The following is an 18,986-nucleotide window of genomic DNA, read 5'->3' as shown; positions in this document are numbered from 1 at the left end:
TATGTTGTCAGGTGAGGACTTGCAGGTGACCAGGAAATATTGTATGCTGTCAGGTGAGGACTTGCAGGTGACCAGGAAATATTGTATGCTGTCAGGTGAGGACTTGCAGGTGACCAGGAAATATTGTATGTTGTCAGGTGAGAACTTGCAGGTGACCAGGAAATATTGTATGCTGTCAGGTGAGGACTTGCAGGTGACCAGGAAATATTGTATGTTGTCAGGTGAGGACTTGCAGGTGACCAGGAAATATTGTATGTTGTCAGGTGAGGACTTGCAGGTGACCAGGAAATATTGTATGTTGTCAGGTGAGAACTTGCAGGTGACCAGGAAATATTGTATGTTGTCAGGTGAGGACTTGCAGGTGACCAGGAAATATTGTATGCTGTCAGGTGAGAACTTGCAGGTGACCAGGAAATATTGTATGTTGTCAGGTGAGGACTTGCAGGTGACCAGGAAATACCACTCAACTAACCCATTATCCGGTCACTGTGTTTTAAAATCATTCTTGAACAATTAGACAATAATGTTCCTTAAGTAAAAAGACACTGTGGATTACACTGTTTATTACTTCTACTCCTGAGGTTGTACTAGGGTTACAAAAAAAAAATATATCATCACCACTAATAAAAGATATTAAAATGTTAGAAGAGCAGTGTTTATATACGATATTTAAGCTGCCATTCTCAGCCACGAGGACAATAAAATAAGAAATATTAACTGTGCTTTAGTGTAGTTGATTGTGGTGTGGGAGAGTAGTGAGTCACACTAGCAGTTTTGTACTGTCACGTGAGGCACTCCCACTACCCCAGGCACTGCCTCTACCCCAGGCACTCCCACTACCCCAGGCACTCCCACTACACCAACACTAGCTATTGAGCGACAACAGATTGATTTTCGCAGCGCTTCCACATGGCACTAAACTCCGGGGACCTGGAGATAAGCACTACTGCATTATGGATTAGTCCAGACGGATGACGACGACGGTTACAAAGGTGGTTGGTGATTGGGGTGGTGGTAGTGGTGGTGGTGGTGGTAGCAGCAGTTGTGGGTGTGACAACCTTACAGAGCAGCAGCACTAATTGTTAGTACGTTAGTTCACTTACTACTACAAACGTTCCATGGTGAAGCAACTGTACCTTCATTACTTCCATGTAAAATATATAAAAGTTGCGTGCAGAGTCTGGGATTATGTTAGTTAATATTTACACTAGTGAGACAATATTGAACTTCAGAGATTACTGCATGTGTTGTGACAACTGTGTCTGCCTTCACATGACACATCTGCTTATCAATTGTGTATGTGTGTACACACACACACACACACATATATATATATATATATATATATATATATATATATATATATATATATATATATATATGTCGTGCCGAATATGTAAAACTGGTCAATTTGCAAGAACTCATTTAAAATTAAGTCCTTTCTCAAATTTTCTTTTATACGTTTAAAGATATATTTTTTTTCATTAATGTTAATGTAAAAAAATTTAATTTTGCACCAAAAGAATCTTAGAAAACTTACCTAACCTTATTATAACAAGAGCAATTTATTTTAGCCTAACCCAACTAAATATATTTTAGATTTGTTTACGGTAATTTAATACTAAACAAACACAGTGAAATATATATTTTTTCGTTAGGTTCAGAATGATTTTGGCGAAATTACTGAATACACAAATTTTCACTTGTCCTATATGGTAAGATGAACGTTGCTAGTTAAACCAAGATCGCAAGTTCTGCCATTTCGGCACGACATTATATATATATATATATATATATATATATATTTCTATATACACTATATATATATATATATATATATATATATATATCGTGCCGAATAGGTAAAACTGGTCAATTATCAAGAACTCATTTAAAATAAAATCCTTTCTAAAATTTTCTCTTGTACGTTTAAAGATATATTTTTTCATTTATGTTAAAGTAAAAATTAATAATTTTGTACCAAAAGAGCCTTAGAAAACTTACCTAACCTTATTATAACAAGCGCAATTTAATTTATCCTAATCCAACTAAATATATTTTAGATAAATTTACAATAATTTAATAATAAACAAAATGAAATATTTTTTCGACAGCTTCAGAATGATTTTTGCGAAATTATTGCATGCACAAATTTTCGCTTGCCTTATTCGGCAAGAAGAGCGGTGCTATTTGAGCCAAAATAGCAATTTTACCTATTCGGCACGACATTATATACATATATATCTATCAGCAATCTCATCTACTTACTTTGTTATTGAACACATACATAGTATACACATGTATTACAGAATACATTATACATTCATTAAAAATACATTCTCCGCGACTCTTGAGAACTGCATTATCGCCTCTTTTGTCATGTAATAGTGTGTGTGAAATAATATATTCTGGTGGAGGTATAACAGTCTAAACCATTATAACCTAGAGACTCCACACAATATAGTCCTGTTTTATCACGTTTATCTTAAACTGCTGAAGTTTGGCGTGCTTTTTGTGCGCTCACTTGTTTTAGAGGTTTTCATTTAGTTTTTGAACACGTCTGGCGAGGTTCTTGTTCACGGGGACGCTTGAGAACCCTGGAAGCGGATTTCCTCGTGTTATTTTGTTCCAGTAATGACATCTCATTATGACGGAATGAAACCGTGTGGAGACAAACACGGAAGAAAAATAATCTATATTTTGACCTCCAACTGAGTTTTTTTTCTGCTGAAGAGGATCTCAACTTGCGGTTGAAATGTACAGGGTCGTCTTATTTCGTGTTTGTGTATCCATGACAATGGTATTCTGTCATTGCAGGTACTGTGTACAAAAATGACTGAGTACAACATTCAAGAGGTCGTACCAGTGACTCAGTGCTACAGAGCTTCACTACGACTAGTAACTAGCTCACTCGGAAACACTGGACGAGTGATCTTTTCTGACTGTTAACTGTTAAAACACTTAAATCCTACAGTAGAAAATATAAAACGTTGTCTTGTAGAGACAGTATTTGAACATTGTACAGAGACAAAGCTCACAGAGATCACAGAAGCGATGTTCCCGGCAGCGACCTTCCTCTCACAGCTGCTGGAAGGATAATGATAGACCAAAGATTTGTTTAATTCTTCACCACGGACACCTTCACAAATGAATTTACAGGATAAAAGCTGTTACCTGCCTCAGTTCATTTCAAAGCTCAAACTTGGGTTCTATTAACACCATGGGATGCCATCCACAACAGTCAACTAACACCCAGGTACCTACTTACTCTAGGTGAACAGGTGTAAGGAAAAGTGTCATAAGTTGTGCGTGTTTCCATTCACCTGTTGTCCTTGTTTACCTAGCAGTAAGTAGGTACCTGGGTGTCAGTCGACTATTAAGGATGACATCCTGGGGGTGGAAGTATACCTTAGATAGGACTGGGTTTGATATGAGGTGTGGTAGGAACACAACTCTCACACTGTAAACTGAACTGTATACAAAGTTTCATGTCCTCAGAGACGCAACCAACTAAAACCTAAAAAAAAAAAAAAAATTATCATGTATTTTCTATAGACTTCAAAAGTCTTGGTCAGCAATTTGAACATTATCTTAATAAAATCTCCATTCTAAGTCTGTTCTGAAAAAAAAAAAGATATCAATCACAAATGACCTAACACTTTAAATTGGAATTGTTTTTAAATTATCCTTGACTCTGGTGTAATCCACGATTCTAATTTAAAGATAACTAATAAAAGAGAAAATCCAGAGGCAATGTCAGAAAGTGTTAGCATCAAGAATTATGATTTATTTACCTCTGGACTTTACGAAGCCAACACACATTTACCAGACACAATGACGTACTTTTACTTGTCTACCTGGAGTCTACCTGGAGGGTATTCCGGGGATCAACGCCCCCGGAACAAGTAACTGCAGATAAGCCTGAATACACTAGATGGTAACTCTGCTAAAGAAACAAGGACACTTAACATTCTACAGTCTTAGCTCACAGTGCTGGAGAATTTACACCTACAGCAATTACATATTTAAAAACTTCGCTATTTTTTACGCTTTTGGAATATTTTATGTCTAAGACAGTTTCGTTTATCACTGGAAATTTCCTAGTGTTGGCATGCTTGTGACATCCTGTGAACTGTGTCTAGTTATAACCTGGCCGACTGACCAGGACTAGGCTTCCCTCTTGGCTTGTGTTGCTCTAACACTCCCCTCACAACTAGCATGTACCATTGTAAGTGCTGGTACAAATGAGAGTGTTACAGGAACACAACTAACATGTACCATTTTAAGTACTGGGACAGATGAGTGTTGCAGGAACACAACTAGCATGTACCACTGTAAGTACTGGTACAGACGAGTACTGCAGGAACACAACTAGCGTGTACCACTGTAAGTGCTGGTACCCAGTTGTGTTGCAGGAACACAACTAGCGTGTACCACTGTAAGTGCTGGTACCCAGTTGTGTTGCAGGAACACAACATGTACCAATGTAAGTACTGGTACAGATGAGTGTTACAGGAACACAACTAACATGTACCACTGAAGTGCTGGCACAGATGAGAGTGGGAGGCTACACAATGCTCGTCTTCCTAAGTGGGTAAATGCATATGTTTGCCGACTAAATTTACAGCGATTCTGCAGTTTTTCTATTGCTATGGCTGTTCCAGAAGCCAGCCCCAACCTGTGATCATACGATGGGAAAATACAACATTTGTTCCTACTACATAACCAGCCTATGGAATAAGACAGCAGTGCACTACTAATGCAATCAGTTTTACTCAATGAAAAAAGAAAACAGTCACTCGCGACCTTGTCATTCCCTTGTGTCTGCTGTCCTTGTCAGCCGCCCGTGCCAGTGTCAGCCACCCGCGTCTGCCACCCACAACTGCACCCGCCACCAGCCATGCCACCCGTGAACACAGTGTGCGGGGCTTACAAAAGCCAATAACAGTCAATAAAAGTGAAGACTCCAGGAGACATGAACGTTGACGGCGGCAATAACAATAGAGGCTGATGTCATAAGGGCGAGGGGAGAGAGGGGAAGGTCCCTGCCCTGAGGGCAAGTAGTGAGGGAAGCAGAGGGGAGTGACACCAAGTAATGAGAGGGGGGAACTTCATATGCCTATCTGTAAATCCACCTTTTCATACACAAATCTCTCTCTTCCAAGCATTCCCATAATGGGTGTCGTGCCCAGGAGCTGGAGAAAGAACTCGGTAAATGTGATTATCTGAGGTGCCAGGCAGATGTCAGAGCCACTAAAGGCACGGTATGGGTGCCACTTAGGGAGGAACTCACCTCCAGCACCACAAGGTTCTTGACAGGAAGAGGATGGGTATTTGGAAGATTTGGAGATATTTCACCTTAAAAGATTTTTTGGTAGCAATAAGTTATTTACAAAGGTGAATATCTGTGTACATCCTGTACACAGAAGTTAATTCCTCTATGTTAATGTACTGGTGAATTGCAGCCTCAATGATCTAAGTCTAGTCGATAGCTTTTAAAACTAAGAAACTAAGCCTATCCTGGCCTCCATCTGAGGACTTGTTTTCTTTATCTCAGTGATGCTACCTTTTCTGGTGCACAGAATTGCTAAATTCATCGAATGATACACTAGAAGTTCTAGGTATTAAATTGAAAAATAGGAATGTGGTAATTATCCTCGTATATAAACCACCGTCAGCAACGACTGTGCAATTCTTAGATCAGATAAGGAAAATAGATCGTTGTTTTAAAAGGCTGGAAAACCCCACACCCGATATTATCCTCCTTGGAGATTTCAATCTCCCAAATATAAAATTTAAGATAGTTCATCAAAACAATATACCAAAAATAGTTCCTGGAAGCACACTGGCTCAGTAGGCACATACCACGAAACGAGACTTTGTAAAAAGTTAGCATTAAACCAATAGATAACTGATCCCACTAGAAATGAAAATCCACTGGATTGGCTCTTCACAAACAACGAGGAACTAATAAGAGACATTAAAACAATATACTCTGACCACAACATCACACAAGTACAAACGAGTATAAACTCAGGGTTGGAGAACTCCAGCAATAATGTACGAGAAGGGAAGTTCAATAAGTTTAACTTCAACAACTATAGAACTGACTGGGACAAAATTATCCAAGGACTATCAGACATATCCGGAGAAACAATCATGAGCGCCCTAAATTCTCCCCAGTACCTGGAGAATCTGAACACGGAAGCATACAAGGTTTGTTTTAAATATGTACCATTGAGGAATGCTAGAAGATCTGATATAGAAAGAGCGTAGATGGTACAAAAGAAGAAAAAGGGTTACCAAATTACTTAGAAACGCAAATATGTCACAACGAAGGCAAGATAGTTTTAGATCACCGATTTAGAGCAAAAACTTAAGATGTCGTACCTAACAGAAGCACAAAGGGAACGATAGACTGTCCAGGATATTACAAGAAACCTCAAATATGAGTCAGAGTTCAACAATCCACTAAATGACAGCAGAATGGAGAATGCTGAAACCCTTTTCATTCCGTCTGAGGGCCGCGTAGACCTACTAACGGTACTAATCCCATAGAATTCAGCACCTGGACCAGATTCATGAAATTCCTCTTTTTATATAAAAAGTGTAGAGTACTACTAGCACGAACACTCAATATTCTTTAGAGAAGGAGCCTAGATCTAAGTGAAATACCAGAGATCTTAAAGAATGCAGACACAGCTCCTTTGCATAAGGGAAGTAGTAGAGCACTAGCTAAAAATTATAAACCAATAGCCCCAACTTCCCACTTCATAAAAATCTTGGAAAGACTGACGAGACGTCAGATTACAAGCTTCATGGAACAGCACAGTCGGCATAACCCAAGTCAGCATGGTTTTTAGCCCGGCTAGTCAGGTACTGACTTTAGGTGCTTGTTCAGTGCCTTCTTGAAGACAGCCATGGATCTATTGGTAATCCCCCTGGATTGGAAGGCAGTTGAACAGTCTTGAGCCCCTGACACTTATTGTGTTGTCTCTTATCGTACTAGTGGCACCCCTGCTTTTCATTGGGGGAGGATGTGGCATCGTCTGCAGAGTCTTTTGCTTTCATAAGGAGTGATTTTCGTGTGCAGTTTTGATACTAGTCCCTCTAGGATTTTCCAAGTGTATATAATAATGTATCTCTCCCGCCTGCGTTCTAGGGAGTACAGGTTGAGGAACTTCAAGCGTTCCCAGTAATGTAGGTGTTTTACCGCAGTTATGTGCGCCGTGAAGGTTCTCTGTACATTTTCTAGGTCAGCAATTTCATCTACCTTGAAAGGTGTTGTTAGTGTGCAATATTCCAGCCTAGATAGAACAAGTGACCTGAAGAGTGTCATCATGGGCTTGGCATCCCTAATACACAGCAGGTTTAGGAAGATTATTAATACGAGCTGACCTGCGTGGTAGGTCCTGGCGACTGCTGGCAACTGTTTACAACATGAACCTATCTCTTTAGGCCTAACACTTCAGCCTTAAGATACCATAATAAATGCTAAGGTGAAAATTATATATATACTACGGTACCAATGTGATATACACTATAACACTATGTATGACACTTATCATGGCGACTTTCTTTCCTCAGACAGAATTTGGTCTAATATTTTTGTTATTTGCACACGGCACGGTAAGCCTATAGTTCCTCTCTGGGAGTCTGGCTCTGCTGTCATACTGCACACTAATTCTCCCTTTTTTTTGACTCTGTGTATACTATTTTCTGCTAGATTACTTCCAAGCGTTGGAGGGATGTACCTTACAAGTTCACTGGCACAGTTTAAAGTTCTAGCACGCAAGAGAGACCGTGGTAATCACGAAAAAACACGGAGCACGGCGGAGCACGCGGAACACTGACACGGAGTGGAGCACGGGCCTGTCACAGCTGCTGAAGCACTATGATAGAATTACAGAGGCATTGGAAGAAAACCGAAACGAAGATGTGATATACACAGATTTTGCAAAGACATTTGACAGATGCTATCAAGGGGTGACTGCACACAAAATGAGGGCCATAAGCGAAACTGGGAAGGTGGGTATATGGATTTTTAGGTTTCTAACACACTGAACGCAAGTAGCAGTAAATAAAAGAAAATCCAGCATCAGTCAGGTAAAAAACTCAATACCCCAAAGCAGTGTCGTGGCACCTCTGCTGTTTCTTATCCTCATGACAGACAAAAACACTCGTCACAGTTTTGTATGATTATTTACAGATGACACTAAGTTAAGTATGAAAGTCACCTCAGTAGAATACACTAAAAAACTGCAGGAAAATATAAACAGTTCCACCTGCTTAGGTACGGAAAGAATTAAGAACGAAAAAGGGACACTGTATACAAATCTCAAGAGGATCGTCAAATAGAACGAAAGGAACACGTGAAAGACCTGGACATTGGAGCAATTATGTCAGCTGACCTTTCAAAGAACACAATAATAATAATAATAATAATAATAATAATAATAATAATATATCTTTACTACAAGTACATGAACAAGGTATACAGTCCTAGTTGACATCAATGACATACTTTATAGAAAACCCCTTGTTATGCTGAGCATTTCGGGCAAATTAGGTCAGTTTTGTCCCAGGATGCGACCCACACCAGTCGACTAACACCCAGGTACCCATTTTATATTGATGGGTAAACATGGACGGCAGGTGTCTCATGGAAACACGTCCCTAATGCTTTCCCGCCGTACCAGAGAAGATTCGAACTCCAGACCTCAGTGTGTGAGCTGAGTGCGCTGTCGATCGAGCTACGGGATAAAGGTCAAGACAGCCAGGAAAATGACAGGGTGGATAATGAGAACTTTTAAAACAAGGGAAATAATTCCAGTGGTGACACTCTTCAAACCACTTGTCCTCTCTTTCATTTGGAATATTGCTCAGTGTTGACGGCCCCGCTGAGGGCAGGAGAAATATCAGACCTGCAACAGATACAGAGATCGTTTATAGTCCACACTGAGTCAATAAAGCATTTAAATTACTGGGAATGCCTAAAATCCTATATATGTACTCATTGGAGCGGAGGAGAGATACATGTTAATATGTACCTGGAAAGTACTTGAGGGCCTTTTCCCAAATCTGCACACTGTCATAATATACTAGAGTGAGAGATATGGTAGAAAGTGGAAAATAAATCCAGTGAAAAGCAGGGGCGCCGTAGGTACAATAAAAGAACATTATAGCAACATCCGTGGCCCCGGACTATTCAACATCTTACCAGAAAGTATCGGAAACCCTGCTGGGAAAATAGTTCAAGAGGAAACTAGACACGTAGTCTCACCAGGTGCCAAATCAACAAGGCTGTGATGGATATATTGGTGAGCAGGCCACCAGCAGCAACAGCCTGGTTGACCAGGGAAGCACCAGACGAGCATGACCCAAGGCCGGACTCTGGGAGTAGAAAAACTCTCGAAATTCATCCAAATGAGGTGTAGGATCAGATGTAACTCAGTGATGGAGTCTCCAGCTTTCACTCCTTCGCTTCCACCTTTCTCTCTTCATCATCCGCTTTCTCCTTTAAAGCCCCTTCTTTCTCCTTTTGTTCTCTTCATCCTTCTCTTTCTCATTCTTTTCCTCCTCCTCTGTCCCGGTGTGTGTGTGTGTGTGTGTGTGTGTGTGTGTGTGTGTGTGTGTGTGTGTGTGTGTGTGTGTGTGTGTGTGTGTGTGTGTGTGTGTGTGTGTACTCACCTATTTGTGGTTGAAGGGGTCGAGTCCTAGCTCCTGGCCCCGCCTCTTCACCGGTTGCTACTAGGCCCTCTCTCTCCCCGCTCCATGAGCTTTATCAAACCTCGTCTTAAAACTGTGTATGGTTCCTGCCTCCACTACGTCATTTTCTAGGCTATTCCACTGCCTTACAACTCTATGACTGAAGAAATACTTCCTACTATCTCTCTGACTCATTTGTGTCTTCAACTTCCAATTGTGGCCTCTTGTTTCTGTGTCCCCTCCCTGGAACATCCTGTCCTTGTCCACCTTGTCTATTCCACGCAGTATTTTATATGTCGTTATCATGTCTCCCCTGACCCTCCTGTCCTCCAGTGTCGTCAGGCCGATTTCCCTTAATCTTTCTTCATAGGACATTCCCCTTAGCTCTGGAACTAACCTTGTTGCAAACCTTTGTACTTTCTCTAGTTTCTTGACGTGCTTTATCAAGTGCGGGTTCCAAACAGGTGCTGCATACTCCAGTATGGGCCTGACATACACGGTGTACAGTGTCTTGAATGATTCCTTACTAAGGTATCGGAATGCTGTTCTCAGGTTTGCCAGGCGCCCATATGCTGCAGCAGTTATCTGATTGATGTGTGCTTCCGGAGACATGCTCGGTGTTATACTCACCCCAAGATCTTTCTCCTTGAGTGAGGTTTGCAGTCTTTGGCCACCTAGCCTATACTCTGTCTGTGGTCTTCTGTGCCCTTCCCCTATCATGACTTTGCATTTGGCAGGATTAAATTCGAGAAGCCATTTGCTGGACCAGGTGTCCAGTCTGTCCAGGTCTCTTTGAAGTCCTGCCTGGTCCTCATCAGATTTAATTCTCCTCATTAACTTCACATCATCTGCAAACAGGGACACTTCTGAGTCTAACCCTTCCGTCATGTCGTTCACATATACCAAAAATAGCACTGGTCCTAGGACCGACCCCTGTGGGACCCCGCTCGTCACAGGTGCCCACTGTGATACATCATTACGTACCATGACTCGTTGTTGCCTCCCTGTCAGGTATTCTCTGATCCATTGCAGTGCCCTTCCTGTTATATGCGCCTGATGCTCTAGCTTCTGCACTAATCTCTTGTAAGGAACTGTGTCAAAGGCCTTCTTGCAGTCCAAGAAGATGCAATCAACCCACCCTTCTCTCTCTTGTCTTACTTCTGTTATTTTATCATAAAACTCCAGAAGGTTTGTGACACAGGATTTGCCTTCCGTGAATCCGTGCTGGTTGGCATTTATACTCCTGTTCCGTGTGTGTGCATGGGTGTGTGTGTGTGTGTGTGTGTGTGTGTGTGTGTGTGTGTGTGTGTGTGTGTGTGTGTGTGTGTATCTTACTTAACACAAGATGAGCAATATTTTTTTTTGACTACGTTTCTGTGTGTAGAGCTTCATCAAGCTAACTTTGATAGTCATACACAGGGCGAAACATCGTCCATATAAAAACTTGTTCCGCAGTACAGAAAAATCTTCCCACCTCTCATTCTCCTCCTCCTCTCCCTCATTCTCCTCCTCTCCCTCATTCTTCTCCTCCTCTTCCTCATTCTCCTCCTCTCCCTCATTCTTCTCCTCCTCTTCCTCATTCTCCTCCTCCTCCTCCTGGAGGTGTTGACAGGTGTTTTAGTGATGTCGTCGACAAGAACATCAGTTCTCAACAACTGATATTCTATTTCCGTTAGACAGGGAATCGCGACAAGATTTTTTCTTGATTTTGTGATGATGTGTGGTGAAGTTAAGTGACTGTTGGAGATGTGATGGTGTGTGGTTAAGTGACTGTTGGAGATGTGATGGTGTGTGGTTAAGTGACTGTTGGAGATGTGATGGTGTGTGGTGAAGTTAAGTGACTGTTGGAGATGTGATGGTGTGTGGTGAAGTTAAGTGACTGTTGGAGATGTGATGATGTGTGGTGAAGTTAAGTGACTGTTGGAGATGTGATGGTGTGTGGTGAAGTTAAGTGACTGTTGGAGATGTGATGATGTGTGGTGAAGTTAAGTGACTGTTGGAGATGTGATGATGTGTGGTGAAGTTAAGTGACTGTTGGAGATGTGATGTGTGGTGAAGTTAAGTGACTGTTGGAGATGTGATGATGTGTGGTGAAGTTAAGTGACTGTTGGAGATGTGATGATGTGTGGTGAAGTTAAGTGACTGTTGGAGATGTGATGGTGTGTGGTGAAGTTAAGTGACTGTTGGAGATGTGATGATGTGTGAAGTTAAGTGACTGTTGGAGATGTGATGATGTGTGGTGAAGTTAAGTGACTGTTGGAGATGTGATGTGTGGTGAAGTTAAGTGACTGTTGGAGATGTGATGATGTGTGGTGAAGTTAAGTGACTTTTGGAGATGTGATGATGTGTGGTGAAGTTAAGTGACTGTTGGAGATGTGATGATGTGTGGTGAAGTTAAGTGACTGTTGGAGATGTGATGATGTGTGGTGAAGTTAAGTGACTGTTGGAGATGTGATGATGTGTGGTGAAGTTAAGTGACTGTTGGAGATGTGATGATGTGTGGTGAAGTTAAGTGACTGTTGGAGATGTGATGTGTGGTGAAGTTAAGTGACTGTTGGAGATGTGATGATGTGTGGTGAAGTTAAGTGACTGTTGGAGATGTGATGATGTGTGGTGAAGTTAAGCGACTGTTGGAGATGTGATGATGTGTGGTGAAGTTAAGCGACTGTTGGAGATGTGATAGTGTGTGGTTAAGTGACTGTTGGAGATGTGATGATGTGTGGTGAAGTTAAGTGACTGTTGGAGATGTGATGGTGTGTGGTTAAGTGACTGTTGGAGATGTGATGGTGTGTGGTTAAGTGACTGTTGGAGATGTGATGATGTGTGGTGAAGTTAAGTGACTGTTGGAGATGTGATGGTGTGTGGTTAAGTGACTGTTGGAGATGTGATGATGTGTGGTGAAGTTAAGTGACTGTTGGAGATGTGATGATGTGTAAGGAATACGTGTGGCGATTGATGATGGTTTGTGTGGTGACTATGTATGGTGACGCATGGCAATTATACTGGAGATGTTTTGTAGTGACAGCGTATGATGAGGGAAGGGCCAGGGCTGAGGGAAGGGCCAGGGCTGAGAAAAGTCAGGGCTCAGGAAGTCACTTCCTCCTCCCTGGTCAAACCCCAGACCATGCTTCTGCTCGATGCCTCATCAAATAAGCTGTTGGTGCTAGCCACACGCACTCCAGCGTAGGCACTATAGCCCAGCTGATCAGGAACTGACTTCAGCTGATCAGGAACTGACTTAAGGAACTTATCAGTCCCTTCTTAAAGCTAAAGGGGTCTGTAATTCACTTTATGTATGACGGGAGGGTGTGAGTCTTGGTCCCCTTACAATTTCTGAATGATCTTTCGTTTTATTGCGACTGCTTTCACTGTAGGTATTTTGCACCGTTGTTAGGTCTGTTACTTTCATAAGGAATCATCTCTGCAGACTTCGGATCAATCCCTCTAAAATGTTTCAGGTCTAAATTATGCTGTATCTTCGTCGCCTACTTTCTGGGGAGTACAGTTCGAGGAACTTAATTGTTCCCAGTAATTTATATACCTAACTGAATTTCTATAGGCAGAAAATTTTTCTTTGCATTCTCCAGCCTTAAAAGTGGGTGCTATTGTACAGCAATATTTCAGCTTAGAGAAAACAAGTAGCTATCATCATTGGCTTGATATCTCTTGTTTGGAAAGTTTCTAGTTATCCAGCCTATCATTTTCCATGTGAATGTGATAGTACCATCCTTATGACACCTGCTAAGAGTGACATTAATGTGACCACGAAAGCTATGGCAGAAATGATACAAGTGGCAGATGCCTCTGGTATCATCCAGCTTTCTGGTGAGATCTTTGATGAACTCCTAAGCTTTCGTGGTCACGTTAGTGTCACTCTTAGCAGGTGTCATAAGGACGTTACTATCACAACCACAAGGAAAAATGATAGGCTGGATAACTAGAAACTTCTAAACAAGAGATGCCAAGCTAATGATGACAGATTTCGGTGTCTACACTATACTGGACACCGAGAGGAAGTACGTATTATGTGACTATTAAAATCAAGAAGCAAATACATGTGTAGCAGTGATATGAAAGCAGTGCTTGCATGAAGCATATATACTCACACATAGCTAATGGAAGGAAGCCCAGCTTGTCAACAGGAAGCCTTTTTTAACAATGACGACGTTGTTTAGAAGTATCCCTAATAGTGCAGTAGAGTGAGCACAAAGTTATAACATATCTGCCACTTAGACACACATGCTTGTTAAACACACGTCATCCAGTTGACCTCGCTGTAGTTCACCTCACCCTCGGAACCACCTTGCATATATGTATATTAACCTATGTTCCTCTGGTCTCGTGTATATCTGGAGTGGACAAGGTCCCAGGACCGAAATGTTTCTAAAATTTCCTAAATGTTTGCTCACATATCTTTATCCACAACAGTTTTCTATTTGTTTTTCACTACGTTTTTGTGTGCGTCATTGTTATTCCAACCGGAAATATGTATCAAGAGAGATGAGAGTAGGTTTGAGTGGTCGTGTTTTACTCTCCTGACCTCACCTCTCCATGTATGTGACGTAAACGGTGTAGAAAACCGATAAGTTGAAGAATGAGACACCCGTACAATATTTGGGAATCTTTATTGAGGAAACGTTTCGCCAGTCAGTAGTTTCTTTAATCCAATACAGAGAAGAACGGTGGAAGACGAGGAGTTTCAGGTAATCAGTCCCTCAGTCTGGACTCGATGTGTTCAGTCCATCAATCAATTTTAAGACTGATTAATGGACTGAACACATCGATTCCAGACTGAGGGACTGATGACCTGAAACTCCTCCTCGTCTTCCACCGTTCTTCCCTGCACTGGACTGAAGAAGCCACTGTCTGGTGAAACGTTTCCTCAATAAAGATTCCCATGTGTTACACAGGTGTCTCATTCTTCATCTCCATGTATTATTTAAGGCGTCAACATCGTGTAGGTAACTACTGTTATCTCTTCATCTTTCTACGCTCTTCCCTCTCATCTTCCTTCTTTCTTCACTCTCCCCCTAAGCCCCTCTTTTTTCTTTTGCTGTAGTTAGACAATACATTTATCTTTAGCTGTGGAACTCATTCTACGTATCTCCCCCTCTCCCCTCCTCTCTCTCCAATACCCCTCGTCTTTACCACCACCGCTCTTCGTCCTCTGTTACTCTCTCCCACTAACTCAATGGGTCTCTCTCTTCGTACCTACACACACACACACACACACACACACACACACACACACACACACACACACACACTGACGACACTGGAGGACAGGAGAAATAGGGGGGACATGATAGCGACATACAAAATACTGAGAGGAATTGACAAGGTGGACGAAGACAGGATGTTCCAGAGATGGGACACAGCAACAAGGGAAGTTGGAGACACAGATGAATCATAGGGATGTTAGGAAGTATTTCTTCAGCCACAGAGTAGTCAGGAAGTGGAATAGTTTGGGAAGCGATATAGTGGAGGCAGGATTCATACATAGCTTTAAGCAGAGGTATGATAAAGCTCACGGTTCAGGGAGAGTGACCTAGTAGTGACCAGTGAAGAGGCGGGGCCAGGAGCTCACCTCGCTAGTTGAGCTAGATGTACTCATCTCAACTAGGTGAGTACACACACACACTAAGTCATCCACTGTGGTTAGTAGAGCAGTATGCCTGGATGTGGTTTCGGGGGGTCAACGCCCCCGCGGCGCGGTCCATGACCAGGCCTCGCGGTGGATCAGGGCCTGACTCAAGAAATCGTAATGACACGATTGCAAATAAACCATACCCCCGGCCGGGATTGATCCCGCGGTCATAGAGTCTCAAAACTCCAGCCCGTCGCGTTAGCCACTAGACCAGCTAGCCACAATAAGATTCATCCAACTAGGTATATTTCTACACCATAGGAAAGTTAGCACAGGCACCTCTGTGACCACAAATGCAAGTTTTTACAGACGAATCTCTAGCTAGCGTGGCAGTGAAGGGACTTGAGCTAGAGTTCGTCACGGCCACGCTAGCTGGAGATTCGTCTGTAAAAACTTGCATTTGTGGTCACAGAGGTGCCTGTGCTAACTTTCCTATGGTGTAGAAATATACCTAGTTGGATGAATCTTATTGTGGCTAGCTGGTCTAGTGGCTAACGCGACGGGCTGGAGTTTTGAGACTCTATGACCGCGGGTTCAATCCCGGCCGGGGGTATGGTTGATCAGGGCCTGATCAACGAGACTTACTGCTCACCGCACGCAAATCGATGTATGAACCACAGTCCGGCTGGTTGAAAAAAAAATATGGAAAATTTCACTATTTTGCGTAGAGGTATGATAAGGCGGGAGAAGTGAACCAAGTAGCTACTAGCGAAGAGGCGGGGCCAGGAGCTGTGAGTCGACTCCTGCAACCTTACCCCCCCCCCACTCTGATCGTAAAACTCTTACAATTATCCCCCCCCCCCCAACATCGACCACTCTCCTTTTCCACTCTCCCTCCTCCTTCATCCTTCTCCTCCCCCTCCTCTTCCCCCCTCCCCTCCACCTCCTCAGCTTACCTTAGTACACTTACTGTATCACAACTTGTCTCATAACTTGTCGGCTATGATCAGTGTCCGGCTAGGCTCAGTACACCATGATCACTGATGCTGGCGTGTGGACACACCACGCCAGTGATCACTGATGCTGGCGTGTGGACACACCACGCCAGTGATCACTGATGCTGGCGTGTGGACACACCACGCCAGTGATCACTGATGCTGGCGTGTGGACACACCACGCCAGTGATCACTGATGCTGGCGTGTGGACACACCACGCCAGGAAGTCTACCTGACACGCCAACTCTCGATCGAACATTTCATTATCCTTTATATTCCAGCTCCTTTACCCTCTCCACCTACCTTCCTGCCCTCCACCTACCTTCCTCTTCCTGCCCTCCACCTACCTTCCTACCCTCCTCCTGCCCTCCACCTACCTTCCTACCCTCCTCCTGCCCTCCACCTACCTTCCTACCCTCCTCCTGCCCTCCACCTACCTTCCTACCCTCCTCCTGCCCTCCACCTACCTTCCTACCCTCCTCCTGCCCTCCACCTACCTTCCTACCCTCCTCCTGCCCTCCACCTACCTTCCTACCCTCCTCCTGCCCTCCACCTACCTTCCTACCCTCCTCCTGCCCTCCACCTACCTTCCTACCCTCCTCCTGCCCTCCACCTACCTTCCTACCCTCCTCCTGCCCTCCACCTACCTTCCTCTTCCTGCCCTCCACCTACCTTCCTACCCTCCTCCTGCCCTCCACCTACCTTCCTACCCTCCTCCTGCCCTCCACCTACCTTCCTCTTCCTGCCCTCCACCTACCTTCCTACCCTCCTCCTGCCCTCCACCTACCTTCCTCTTCCTGCCCTCCACCTACCTTCCTACCCTCCTCCTGCCCTCCACCTACCTTCCTCTTCCTGCCCTCCACCTACCTTCCTACCCTCCTCCTGCCCTCCACCTACCTTCCTCTTCCTGCCCTCCACCTACCTTCCTACCCTCCTCCTGCCCTCCACCTACCTTCCTCTTCCTGCCCTCCACCTACCTTCCTACCCTCCTCCTGCCCTCCACCTACCTTCCTACCCTCCTCCTGCCCTCCACCTACCTTCCTACCCTCCTCCTGCCCTCCACCTACCTTCCTACCCTCCTCCTGCCCTCCACCTACCTTCCTACCCTCCTCCTGCCCTCCACCTACCTTCCTACCCTCCTCCTGCCCTCCACCTACCTTCCTACCCTCCTCCTGCCCTCCACCTACCTTCCTACCCTCCTCCTGCCCTCCACCTACCTTCCTACCCTCCTCCTGCCCTCCACCTACCTTCCTACCCTCCTCCTGCCCTCCACCTACCTTCCTACCCTCCTCCTGCCCTCCACCTACCTTCCTACCCTCCTCCTGCCCTCCACCTACCTTCCTACCCTCCTCCTGCCCTCCACCTACCTTCCTACCCTCTTCCTGCCCTCCACCTACCTTCCTACCCTCCTCCTGCCCTCCACCTACCTTCCTACCCTCCTCCTGCCCTCCACCTACCTTTCTACACTCCTCCTGCCCTCCACCTACCTTCCTACCCTCCTCCTGCCCTCCACCTACCTTCCTACCCTCCTCCTGCCTTCCACCTACCTTCCTACCCTCCTCCTGCCCTCCACCTACCTTCCTCTTCCTGCCCTCCACCTACCTTCCTCTTCCTGCCCTCCACCTACCTTCCTACCCTCCTCCTGCCATCCACCTACCTTCCTACCCTCCTCCTGCCCTCCACCTACCTTCCTACCCTCCTCCTGCCCTCCACCTACCTTCCTCTTCCTGCCCTCCACCTACCTTCCTACCCTCCTCCTGCCCTCCACCTACCTTCCTCTTCCTGCCCTCCACCTACCTTCCTACCCTCCTCCTGCCCTCCACCTACCTTCCTACCCTCCTCCTGCCCTCCACCTACCTTCCTACCCTCCTCCTGCCCTCCACCTACCTTCCTCTTCCTGCCCTCCACCTACCTTCCTACCCTCCTCCTGCCCTCCACCTACCTTCCTCTTCCTGCCCTCCACCTACCTTCCTACCCTCCTCCTGCCCTCCACCTACCTTCCTCTTCCTGCCCTCCACCTACCTTCCTACCCTCCTCCTGCCCTCCACCTACCTTCCTCTTCCTGCCCTCCACCTACCTTCCTACCCTCCTCCTGCCCTCCACCTACCTTCCTCGTCCTGCCCTCCACCTACCTTCCTACCCTCCTCCTGCCCTCCACCTACCTTCCTACCCTCCTCCTGCCCTCCACCTACCTACCTTCCTCTTCCTGCCCTCCACCTACCTTCCTACCCTCCTCCTGCCCTCCACCTACCTTCCTACCCTCCTCCTGCCCTCCACCTACCTTCCTACCCTCCTCCTGCCCTCCACCTACCTTCCTCTTCCTGCCCTCCACCTACCTTCCTACCCTCCTCCTGCCCTCCACCTACCTTCCTCTTCCTGCCCTCCACCTACCTTCCTACCCTCCTCCTGCCCTCCACCTACCTTCCTCTTCCTGCCCTCCACCTACCTTCCTACCCTCCTCCTGCCCTCCACCTACCTTCCTCTTCCTGCCCTCCACCTACCTTCCTACCCTCCTCCTGCCCTCCACCTACCTTCCTCTTCCTGCCCTCCACCTACCTTCCTACCCTCCTCCTGCCCTCCACCTACCTTCCTCTTCCTGCCCTCCACCTACCTTCCTACCCTCCTCCTGCCCTCCACCTACCCTCCTCCTGCCCTCCACCTACCTTCCTACCCTCCTCCTCCTGCCCTCCACCTA

The sequence above is a fragment of the Cherax quadricarinatus genome, chromosome 4, assembly GCF_038502225.1.
Source record: "Cherax quadricarinatus isolate ZL_2023a chromosome 4, ASM3850222v1, whole genome shotgun sequence".
NCBI classification, from domain to species: Eukaryota; Metazoa; Arthropoda; class Malacostraca; order Decapoda; family Parastacidae; genus Cherax; species Cherax quadricarinatus.
Note: the sequence above shows the minus strand (reverse complement) of the source record.